This window comes from Triticum dicoccoides, chromosome 3B (genome assembly GCF_002162155.2).
Source record: "Triticum dicoccoides isolate Atlit2015 ecotype Zavitan chromosome 3B, WEW_v2.0, whole genome shotgun sequence".
Classification (NCBI taxonomy): Eukaryota; Viridiplantae; Streptophyta; class Magnoliopsida; order Poales; family Poaceae; genus Triticum; species Triticum dicoccoides.
In genome coordinates this window covers 127,264,575-127,276,029 of record NC_041385.1, presented here as the reverse complement: position 1 = coordinate 127,276,029, position 11,455 = coordinate 127,264,575, and positions in this window count along the sequence as shown.

Sequence of the window (11,455 nt, the reverse complement as noted above, 5' to 3'; positions counted from 1 at the left end):
GTTTCATGGCATGTTGGTGAGCATACCGATGAACGTTATTTTATGTGATAATGAGGTAAGTGAGTTCGATGATCCATACGTAGATGAATGTGAATATGAATGGCCATGTGTTGGCATGAGGATGGGTACGATGGCAGTGTTGTAGCATGCTAGTCTTACGCCAGACTATGTGACTTCAGTATCAATCCATATCGGTCCAGTACCTATCATTTCCTTCCTTGTACTACCACATGTTTTCCGCAAGGAATATGGTTTAGTAAGTTGCAAACCGCTTCCATGGTACACACCAAAGAGGAGAGGCCGTGATGATGGTTCCATGGCCCTAGATTAAAGCCAGTCATCCGGTCAGGGGGCATGGGTGTTTCCGGTTGGGACCGAGAGGGGGGCACCCCTTAGATCGCGCGTATATAAATTTGATCCCATGCTATTCGATATTGTGATCTCCCCGTCTCAAAAGTTTTTCTTGGACGATGACTAGGGTGATTCCTAGCATCGAGAGGTAGGATGGGTGTGTACCGGTTAGCTGTGTTTTCTTCCGAAATACCGTAAACGAAACTAGTCCTTCATGACTACGGAAATCCGTTGGCTGTGGGAAAAATTTTGTACAAACTCTGCAGAGTCATATGTTCCTCCCAATCATCTATTCCATGTCAAGTTTCGTTCCATCTTATCCTAATCAATTGTCAGCTTTGATGATAGAGACTCCGGTGAATCACATGAGTGCTAAGTCCGGTTGAATGATTATCCCTGTGGATGGACTAACCCGTTTATTATCATGGATTGAATGTTTATTATGAGTATTATTTACTGGTGTATTTAAAGCCCTTTCTGCGATGTCGCTCAGACGTCCGACTGTGGCATTTCATTTAAAGCCCTTTCTGCGATGTCGCTCGGACGTCCGACTGTGGCATTTCTTTTAAAGCCCTTTCTGCGATGTCGCTCAGACGTCCGACTGTGGCATTTCTTTTAAAGCCCTTTCTGCGATGTTGCTCAGACGTCCGACTGTGGCATTTCTTTTAAAGCCCTTTCTGCGATGTCGCTCAGATGTCCGACTGTGGCATTTCTTTTAAAGCCCTTTCTGCGATGTCGCTCAGACGTCCGACTGTGGCATTTCTTTTAAAGCCCTTTATGTGGCGTCGCTCAGATGCCCGACTGTGGTATTTCTTTTAAAGCCCTTTATGTGGCGTCGCTTAGACGCCCGACTGTGGTATTTCTTTTAAAGCCCTTTATGTGGCGTCGCTTAGACGCCCGACTGTGGTATTTCTTTTAAAGCCCTTTATGTGGTGTCGCTAAGATGCCCGACTGTAGCATCATTTCCTTATCTTTATTTGTTCACCTTTCGAGGCGTCGCTTCAGACACCCGATCGGTCCTTATTTATGCTCTGTGGGATTTCAGGCGGACTACCGCCGTTTTCCCTTTTTACTTACCCGTTATGCCAATTTTATTGATTGTGCATTAAGGAAATTAATCATGTTGCATCCATGCATGCATTTGTTATATCTTACGTGCGAACTGTCTTGCGAGTACTTTCAAAGTACTCACTGGCTTGTTGATTTGGCCAGATGCTGACGAAGGCGATCTCATGGATGAAGAGTTCGATAGCGAGTCCGACACTTAGAGGAGTCCCAGTCAGTCTCGTGCGACCCTGGATTTGGTCACTGTTTTATATCCGCTTCCGCTACCAAATAAATTTATCGAGCCTCACCTCGACGTTCGATGAAATGATATTCTTAGAGTCTTGTATTTCCCTTCCCGCTGTGTTTTTCCACCACCAACCTATCCTTGAGTCAGTAGTATGTCTCCACACCACTGTGTCCTGTCCGCCATTATGTATGATTATTGGCGTGCTTGTAATAATTTGGTTGTGCAACCGCAGTTCAACCCTGTAATATATTTTATGCTACTGGTTCATTGTATCAAGAAATTGTCTACCAGTGAGGAGGATCTCTCTCATACTGGACTCTAAAGACTGGTTTATCAATAAATATTTTTATTGGAAAACCGGTCGTGATAGTAGAGAGGATCATCCGCCCCGGGTTGATAATCCGGGTCATTTGGCTTTGGTGGTGGCGCCTCAGGTTGGGAGTTATAAGTTCACCAAGGTACTCATGGATGGAGGGAGCAATATCAACATTTTGTATTATGAAACCTTTTGTTGCATGGGATTGACGGATAAGAATCTTAAACCGTCAAACACTGTTTTTCACGGGGTAGTACCAGGTAAATCGGCATACCCAGTTGGTAAGATAGCTCTGGAGGTTGTATTTGGAGATGACCGTGATTCCAGGTCAGAAACCTTAACCTTTGAGGTGGTGAAAATCCAGAGCCCATACCATGCCCTGTTTGGATGACCGACTTATGCAAGGTTCATGGCAAGGCCCTGTTATGTCTATCTACAGCTCAAAATGCTAGGTCATAAGGGGACCATTACGGTACATGGGAGTCGTAAGATCGCTCTAGATTGCGAAGAGGGTGATGCGGCTTATGCTGAGTCGGTTTGTGCGGCAGAGGAGTTAAAGTTCTACAAAGACAATGTTGATCCAGCGGATATGACTCCTCTGAAGAAGCCCACCACAGAGCATGACCCGGCCCTGAAGTTTAAACCGGCTGATGAGAATAAGTTGGTTGATTTTGTTCCTGGCGATTCATCCAAGCAATTTAGTATCAGCACTAACTTGGATCCAAAATAGGAAAGCGCGCTCATCGAGTTCATCCGTGAGAACCGGGACATGTTTGCATGGAAGCCTTCTAACATGCCAGGTGTACCGAGGGAACTCGCTAAGCATAATCTCAATATTGATCCCAAGTTTAAACCGATCAAGCAGTTTCTTTGCCGCTTCAACGAAGAAAGGCACAAGGCTATTGGTGAGGAGGTAGCCCGGCTTTTGGCGGCTGGGTTTATCATTGAGGTTATTCATCCAGAGTGGCTGGCTAATCCAGTACTGGTGCTTAAGAAGAATGGCACTTGGCGCATGTGTGTGGATTACACGGACTTGAATTAGGCTTATCCGACTGATCCTTTTGCTCTCCCTCGTATTGATCAGATCATTGATGCTACGGCGGGTTGTGAGCATTTGAGTTTCTTGGATGCTTATTACGGTTATCATCAGATCAAGATGGCAGTTAAGGACCAGGAGAAAACAGCTTTTATAACCCCCTTTGGAGCCTTCTGCTATGTATCTATGCCTTTTGGGCTCAAGAGTTCCCAGGCGACTTATCAGCGCTGTGTCCAGAATTGTCTTCATAATAAAATTGGGTGCAATGTTCATGCTTATGTGGATGATATTGTGGTGAAGTCCAGGAAGGAGGATACACTGATAGACGACTTGAAGGAGACCTTTGACAATCTTCAGGTTTATAAGATGATGCTCAATCCGGCCAAGTGCATTTTCGGTGTTCCGGAAGGCAAGCTCTTGGGTTTGCTGGTGTCTAACAGGGGCATTGAGGCTAATCCGGAAAAGATCAACGTCTCTGGCTAAACCGGCGTGTATCAATGATGTTCAACGTCTGGCGGTTCGTATCGCGGCCCTAAGCCGGTTTATCAGCCGGTTGGGAGAGAAGGCGATCCCTCTGTATTAGATGTTGAAGAAGATAGAAAATTTTGTCTGGAGTGATGCTGCTAATGCGGCGTTTGAGGACTTGAAGAAGCAGTTGGCTGAGCCGCCGGTTCTTGCTGCTCCGATCGATAAGGAGCCGCTGTAGTTATATGTGGCTGCTAATGCCCGGGCCGTCAGCGTGGCTATTGTGGTCGAGCGCAAGGAAGCTGGGAAGGAATATCCGGTTCAAAGGCCGGTTTATTATATCAGTGAAGTGCTCATCGAGTCGAAGCAAAGATATCCACATTGGCAGAAGCTTGTGTATGGGGTTTTCATGGCGAGTCGGAAGCTTAAGCAATACTTTCAGGGCCATCCCATCACAGTGGTGGGTTATGCTCCTTTGGGAGCTACAATCCAGAACAAAGAGGCAACTGGCAGGATTGCTAAGTGGGCTATTGAGCTTGGATCGCACGGGTTGAAATATATGCCTCAGAAAGCTATCAAGTCCCAGGCCCTTGTGGACTTCATCAATGACTGGACAGAGTTGCAGGCACCGGAAGACAAACCGGATAACACATACTGGACTATCCACTTCGATGGGTCCATGCAATTGGATGGCTCGGGGCCTGGAGTTGTCCTTACTTCCCCTCGAGGTGATAGAATTCATTATGTTCTGCGCTTAATGTTTCCTTGTACTAACAATGCAGCTGAGTACGAGGCCTTACTCCACGGTATTCGAGTGGCTAAGGAAATGAACTTAAGCCGAGTACGATGCTTTGGGGACTCTGATCTGGTGGCTCAGCAAGTTTCTGGTACTTGGGATTCTAAGGATCCACTCATGGCGGCTTATCGACGAGAGGTGGATATTGTTGCCGGACACTTCAAGGGTTATCAGGTTGAGCACATTAATCGGCGCAAAAATGAAGCGGCATATGCTTTAAGCCGGCTGGGGTCTCAGCGTAAACCGGTGCCGCCCAATACCTTTCTGGATGTTTTGCATAACCCGTCAGTTAAGTTGCCTATAGAGGAGGACCTGGCTATTCCTGATCCGTAGTCTTAGTTGGTGGCGGCTCTACATATTATTCTGGATTGGATGGTTCCATATCTGGCATATATGAACCGGGGCGAGTTACCAGAAGATGAAGTTTTGGCCAGACAGATAATCCAGCAATCCAAGTCCATGGTTATTCACAATGGCGAGTTACATCACTGCAGTGTCTCGGGTGTGTTCCAGCACTGTGTTTCCCCTGAATAGGGCCGTGAGATTTTGCGTGAGATCCATGACGGAGACTGTGGTCACCACGCCGGTTCAAAGTCCTTGGTTACTAAAGCTTTTCGTCATGGCTTCTATTGGCTGACGGCTCATGCTGATGTTGAGGACTTGGTAAAAAGGTGCGACAGTTGTCAAAAATTCTCACGCCGAGCTCATGTTCCGGCTCAGGAGCTAAGGATGATTCCAATGACTTGGTCGTTTGCTACTTGGGGGCTTGATATGGTAGGGCCTTTTAAGCGGTCTAAAGATAAGAAGACCCACCTGTTGGTGGCGGTTGATAAGTTCACTAAATGGGTTGAGGCGGAGCGAGTAAGCAAGTGTGATGCAGCCACGGTGGTTCAATTCATGAAGAAGGTGATCTTCCGCTTTGGTTTTCCACAGAGCATCATAACAGATAATGGCACGAACCTTTCTAAAGGTGATATGGAGGACTTTTGTCAATGAGAGCACATCCGACTTGATGTGTCATCAGTGGCTCACCCCCAGTCTAATGGTCAAGCTGAGAGAGCTAATCAGGAAATCTTGAAGGGTATCAAGCCCCGGCTTATGGTTCCTTTGAAGAGGACGCCGGGTTGTTGAGTGGAGGAACTACCTTCTGTGTTATGGAGCATAAACACCACCCCCAATAGATCTACGGGTGATACACCTTTTTCATGGTTTACAGGGCAGAGGCAGTACTCCCAAGTGATATTCGTCATGACTCACCCCGGGTTGCCAATTATGTTGAAGCGGACAACGAACAAGCACGTCAAGAAGCACTGGACCTGTTAGATGAGAAACGGGACATGGCGTTGGCTCGTTCGGCGGTTTATCAGCAAGACCTGCGGCGTTATGACAGCCGCTGGGTTAAAACCAGGACGTTTCAAGAAGGCAACTTAGTGCTCCGGCTCATCCAGGATAAGACTGATATGCACAAGTTATCCCCACCTTGGGAAGGGCCCTTTGTGGTCAGCAAGAATCTGAACACTACCTCATTGTCGCGACCGGTTTTCCGGGTATTAATTCCCAAAAAATGGCCCTTGTGCTCATCAGCCCCAGGATTACTGTTAGCTTATGAGGCACCAACTTGATACAGAAATTCCAAGCAAAACACAAAATATGTAGTACGAGACCATTCTGGTCTGTGAGTACAACAAATGGTTTCTAGCGGTTGATGGCGGAAGCGGGTTGTGAATCATCAGTGTCTATGGGACTCCATTTCCCACAGGAACAGCTGACCAGGTTAACTCCTATCTTCGCGAGGCTGCTATCACCGTTGCTTAGGTTCCGGTGATGTCATCACGGTCGCTCCTCTCCGCGCAAGAAATCTGGCCAAGACAATAGCCAAGGACAAGCCAGTGAGTACTTTGAATGTACTCGCAAACATTATGAACACGGGTATAGTATAACAACGGTGTTCCGAAATATTTATGCTCATGACGTCAGTCAAAAAAGGTAAATAAATCTCTGATGCATGTAAGCAGGTTATTTATGAAAATGCAATAACATATTAATAATAATAGGCACCGATCGGGTGTCTGAAGTGACGCCTCGAAAGGTCAGTAAATAAAGAGGAATACCTCAGTCGGGCATCTGAGCGACACCACATAAAGGGCTTATAAAAGAAATGCCACGGTCGGGCGTCTCAGCGACACCACATAAAGGGCTTATAAAAGAAATGCCACAGTCGAGTGTCTGAGCGACACCACATAAAGGGCTTATAAAAGAAATAACAAGCATGCCGCAGTCGGGCGTCTGAGCGACACCACATAAAGGGCTTATAAAAGAAATAACAAGCATGCCACAGTCGGGCGTCTGAGCGACACCACATAAAGGGCTTATAAATAGTCACAGTGAATACCCAGGAGGTAAAACCATCCCAGGGATACTCGGTATTTCAATTAATATAAAGGTGTTAGTCCATAATAAAAATAATAATCATCATAAGTCTCAAGTCACGATCCATGTTCTGGTTTAACAGTTTTTTTCTCCTCCGAAGACCGACACTAAGACCAACACTTGACCCATCCCAGGCTGTAATCCTTAACCATGGACACGGCTATTCGAATAGGTTTATTCTCTGCAGAGGGTGTACTCTTTACCCACGAGTAACGGATTCCTTTAGTCCATCGGGACTAATTCCGTCTACGGTCTTTTTGTTGAAACACACCTAACTTGCACACACCATCTTAACTTACACGTGTCTGGAATCACCCACGACACCTGTCAAGCAAACTCTAAGTGGGGAGGCTACAACCTCGCGTAGCATGGGATCAAATTTATATTGCGCGCTCTAAGGGGTGGCCTCCCCTCTCGGTCTCAACCGGAAACACCCATGCCCCCGGACCAGGTGGCCTGCCTACCAGCTACAACCGGTATCTTCCACCATGGCCTCTCTGTACGGTGTGTGCTAGAAAGAGGTTGACAACTTACTGAACCGTACTCTACTTGTTTTAGAGACGAGTGGTAGTACGAAACAAGTATGGTGGTTACTGGAACAAGACTCGATCTAGGGTCGACTCAGGAGGTTTAAGTATTCCCTGCATGATTAGCATAACGAATATATTTCATCCAACAGACAGAGTCACCACTCATCATACCCCTCATGCCATGCTGGACACACTCGTCTTGACGAGGAACTAGGGACAAGCTCGGGTCTACCCAAGACAGAGACTTTCCGGTTTTCCTTCCTGTAGGCACGAAAGGCATACGAGGATGATCACTATCACAAGCATGTCCATTTCCAACAGCAAGGAAATTTTCAGTAAGCATTCATGCAAATGATCACATCACCACATAAAATAACGAGTTCTACGTATTGAGGTGGTGTCATGATCATGTCAAACAATGCATGAAAAATATTATGCCAGGGTTCAGAATGCTTTCCTTCAATGTGTGGAAAGGCAGGGTGCACTCCAAAACATTTGAAAGCTTTCTCCTCTCTCCAAAATCATATTTACAAATATTTTTGAATCAATATATAGTTTCAAAAACAGTACCAAAAAGTTGTCTGAATTTTTTTGAAATAAATCTTAAAATAAACTAGACAATATTTGAGAGAGGTAGGAAAAAGAATCAACTCATTTGGAGTTGTAATTAAAAAGTTATAGCCAGTCAAAGTCCTGGTCAAAATCTGTTTTTTAAATAAAACAGAAAAAGAAAAGAAAACGTTTCAAAAATGTACACGTCGAATGCGCATTCTGGAAATGCGCTTCCACTTACTCCTGCGTGGACCGGCGCTGGGTCACTGACGGTGGGCCCGCCTGGCCCACTGGTCAGGTTTGACCAGTCCACGCGCGCGTCGTCCCCCTCCGACTGAACAGAGGCGGAGCTCCGACGAGGATTGCCGGCAAACGGAGGCGTCCCTTGGTGATCTGGGAACATGGGTGTGCTCAGGATGTCTAGACGAACCAGTGGGTACCCGCCATGGTCGCCTACATGGACGGAGTCGCCAGCGACGAGCTTCGCGGCGGAGAAGGCATTTGGGTGGATTTGGGGTCCTGGGCTATGGTGGCTCTCGGTCGGGGCTGAGGCGATGGGTGGCTCCGCCCGATCACATGGAGTTGGGTGGTGGCGCTAGATTGTCGGGAGGTGCCTTGGTTGCGACGGAATCGGTCGGGACTTGGCGGCGACCGAACCGGCCGGACTCGGGGAAGATAGCCTTCCTCTGACGATTGCGGGCTGAGGGGGTGCCATGGGGGTGGCCTAAGGTTGCTTGCATGCTCGAATGAGTTCGGGGGCCTCCTTATATAGCGCTACGAGGTCGGTTTTGCGGCGGCCGGATAAGAACGACGGCAGACCGCCTTCCTGTAGTGGTAGGGCATCGTGGCGACGACCAGAGCTAGCCGACGAGTGAGGGGATAAGCTTGCGCGGATCCTAGGGGTAGGTGGCGAGCCGGGGTGGCTCGGGCTGCGCCGATCGTGGCAGAGGCGCACTACGGACGCCGGCGTGCCGCCAAGAGTGCCCTGACGGCGGCGCTGTAGGGTGCCAGGGCCGCTTGGAGGTTTCTGGTGAGAAGGGGAGTGCGTGGCGCGGCTTGGCAGTGTGGGGCCAAACCAGGGGCGCGACGCGGCGGCTCGGGTGCGCGGCTGCAGTTGGCGCGCTCTGGGCGCGCCCAGTGCACGCCCACCATCTGCTCGATGAAATGCCATGGCCTTCTAGGTGGCTTGGTTGGAGCTGGGGATTAGCAGGTCTAGTCTAGGGGTAGCTGGGATGCTAGTGGACATGCCTGTTGGGTCAGAGGATCAGGTCCACAATGCAAACCATAACTCATGCCAAATATGTCCATGCACCCCAGGTGTTTGACAAAATGCCACTGGCACCTAGGCTTTTCTTGGAGTGGCCAAATCCTTCAGATCCTATTCTCTTTAGATGCACAAGAGGGTGGTGAGGTTATTTTGTACAAAGCACAAACTTGTTAGTGCAAGTTTTGCAAAACTACAATTCTGGACAGGAGGTAAATGGCATCTCTCATGAACCAAAAGTATTCCAATGGTTGCATGCTCCTGGACTTAGGGGTTTTGTAGGGTGGTCTACAAGCAGGGGAAAGAATCAAGGGCCAAAGAGCAAGCAAGAATATGGATGATGTACAAACCATCATGTTGGACCAGAATGAAGATGAGGTTGATTCACTCAAAATTTTCAAATAACATCATTGGGTTTTTGCATAAAGTTGAATCATATGCTACTACCAACATCCCATAATTTTGGTGGAAGCTAGAAAGAAATATTTAAATGAGTTGTAGTGCAAAATTGCCCACTGGACCAGAGAAGAGAATTGGGTGTATAGCTCAAAATATTTCATGAATAAAAGTTATTTTTGCATAAAAGTGATTTAAAAACATCACCTGACATCTCCAAATTTTGGTTGGAATTTTAAGTGAATTTATCAAATGGTTGTAGTTCAAATATGGCCATATAACCTTGGAAAGCCATTTTTCAAGAAAATAAAGATCAAGAAAATTAATTATGTAATTAGTTCTACTAATAAAAGAAAAGTTTTTCTTGAGAGGCTAAACAAGCCTAATAACATATTTGAAAAGTTTTCTTTTTGGGGAAAACTCCATAACAACAAGAGAGAAAAATGGTCCAAAAAACAAAAGGGAGCCCAGAAAATAAAATTTTTAATTTCCTGGCAAAATTTTAATTAACCAAACAAGGTCAAAATTTTGGGGTGTCACAACACTACCCCCCTTAAGAAAAATCTCGTCCTCGAGATTTGCTAAGAGCGGTTTTGAAAAACAAATACCCCACGGTTACGTGTCTTTGCAAGCATGGTATGTGTTCGAGCGGAGGTGAGTCTGCTGCCGTGGTGCTGTGTGAAATGAAATAATCCACGCCGTGAGAAAATATACGATGTAGCAACTCAGGGAAAAGAAATCTCACTCCATGATTCCTTGCGAGGGAAACAGTAATAGTCAAACCGCAACAGAACTACTCACATTAATAGAAACTAAATAATTTACTCGCCGCACAAACTTGGGGTACCACGCATAAGTTACAACACATAAGTAAAAGTTGCAAGAATAAACATAGCAGTGACGTCTATAATGCAAATGGTAACTGGACGGAGTCCCGAGAAAATATCTCTGGAACTAGAACGCACTCCTCTTCTATCGGGGAAAGCGGATTGATCAGACAATGAATGTGTCTCTCTTGGTCTGGCCTCAGTGGTCTGCTGATGGTGATCTGAGGATTTAAGTCTGCGAGACTCTGGAGGTAACGCATTACTCGCTGGGTCAAATGTTCTTGAGCGATGACATACTGTACCAGGTTGGCCAGTACTGGGTCTCTCTCAATCCGTCTACCGGGAAAAGATTTTACTTCTCCGGGTGCTGCACGGCTCGGAAAGTAATAATACCCTCGTTCACTGGCATAGGGTACCGCGAATTAGAGGCGAGCGAGTGCTTCGCAAGCAGCAGCTTCTATGGCCATATGTGGGGTTGGCATTGATTTCCCCACGAAGGAGACTTCCGTTGGATCTTGGTTGTAGTCTACGGGAGGGATGTGTACTGCTGCCCAATATTTCGAGGTGGAAGGTGTGATTCTCGATTTGAACAGCTCGTACTGGGGTGGCTGGTTAGAACCCATGGTACTGCAGGTAAAGTCCCACAATATTTTGACAAAGCTACCTGGGGTTGCATCTGGGGTTCTCAGATAAATACTGGGGCTTGGCATGACAGGAAAAAGGTTGTGAGGGTGGTGCACAAAGTGTGGGGTGCTTGGTAAGATCACGAGGTGGCCTTTTTATAGCACTGGAGCTGGGTCATTTTACCGTGGTGAAAGGTAATAAATTTGCCAGCTTAGCTCCAAGGGTCGAGGTCAAGTCACACATACATACCTCACTAAAGTGACGCATCACTGTGGGGGTTGTCGGGGTGGTCTTGGTAGCTGTGCTTGGAAGAAATATGCAATTGTGTGCTGACATATTTATGCAAGGTTACTATCTAAAACAGGGGCACAACAACAGGCTGCGTTAATTCACAAGGTCACACGATTACAAGGCGAGGATACACTGAGATTCGGCACTACTCGGGTGACGTAGTCTACCTCGTTTACATCCAAACGGGCGTGCCTCATGGATGTGGAGGCTTCTCCACGGTTCTCACCGTTGGAATTAGCCGGAGATGGTGGAGGAACTGCAGGGTCGGGGTAGCAATGATGAC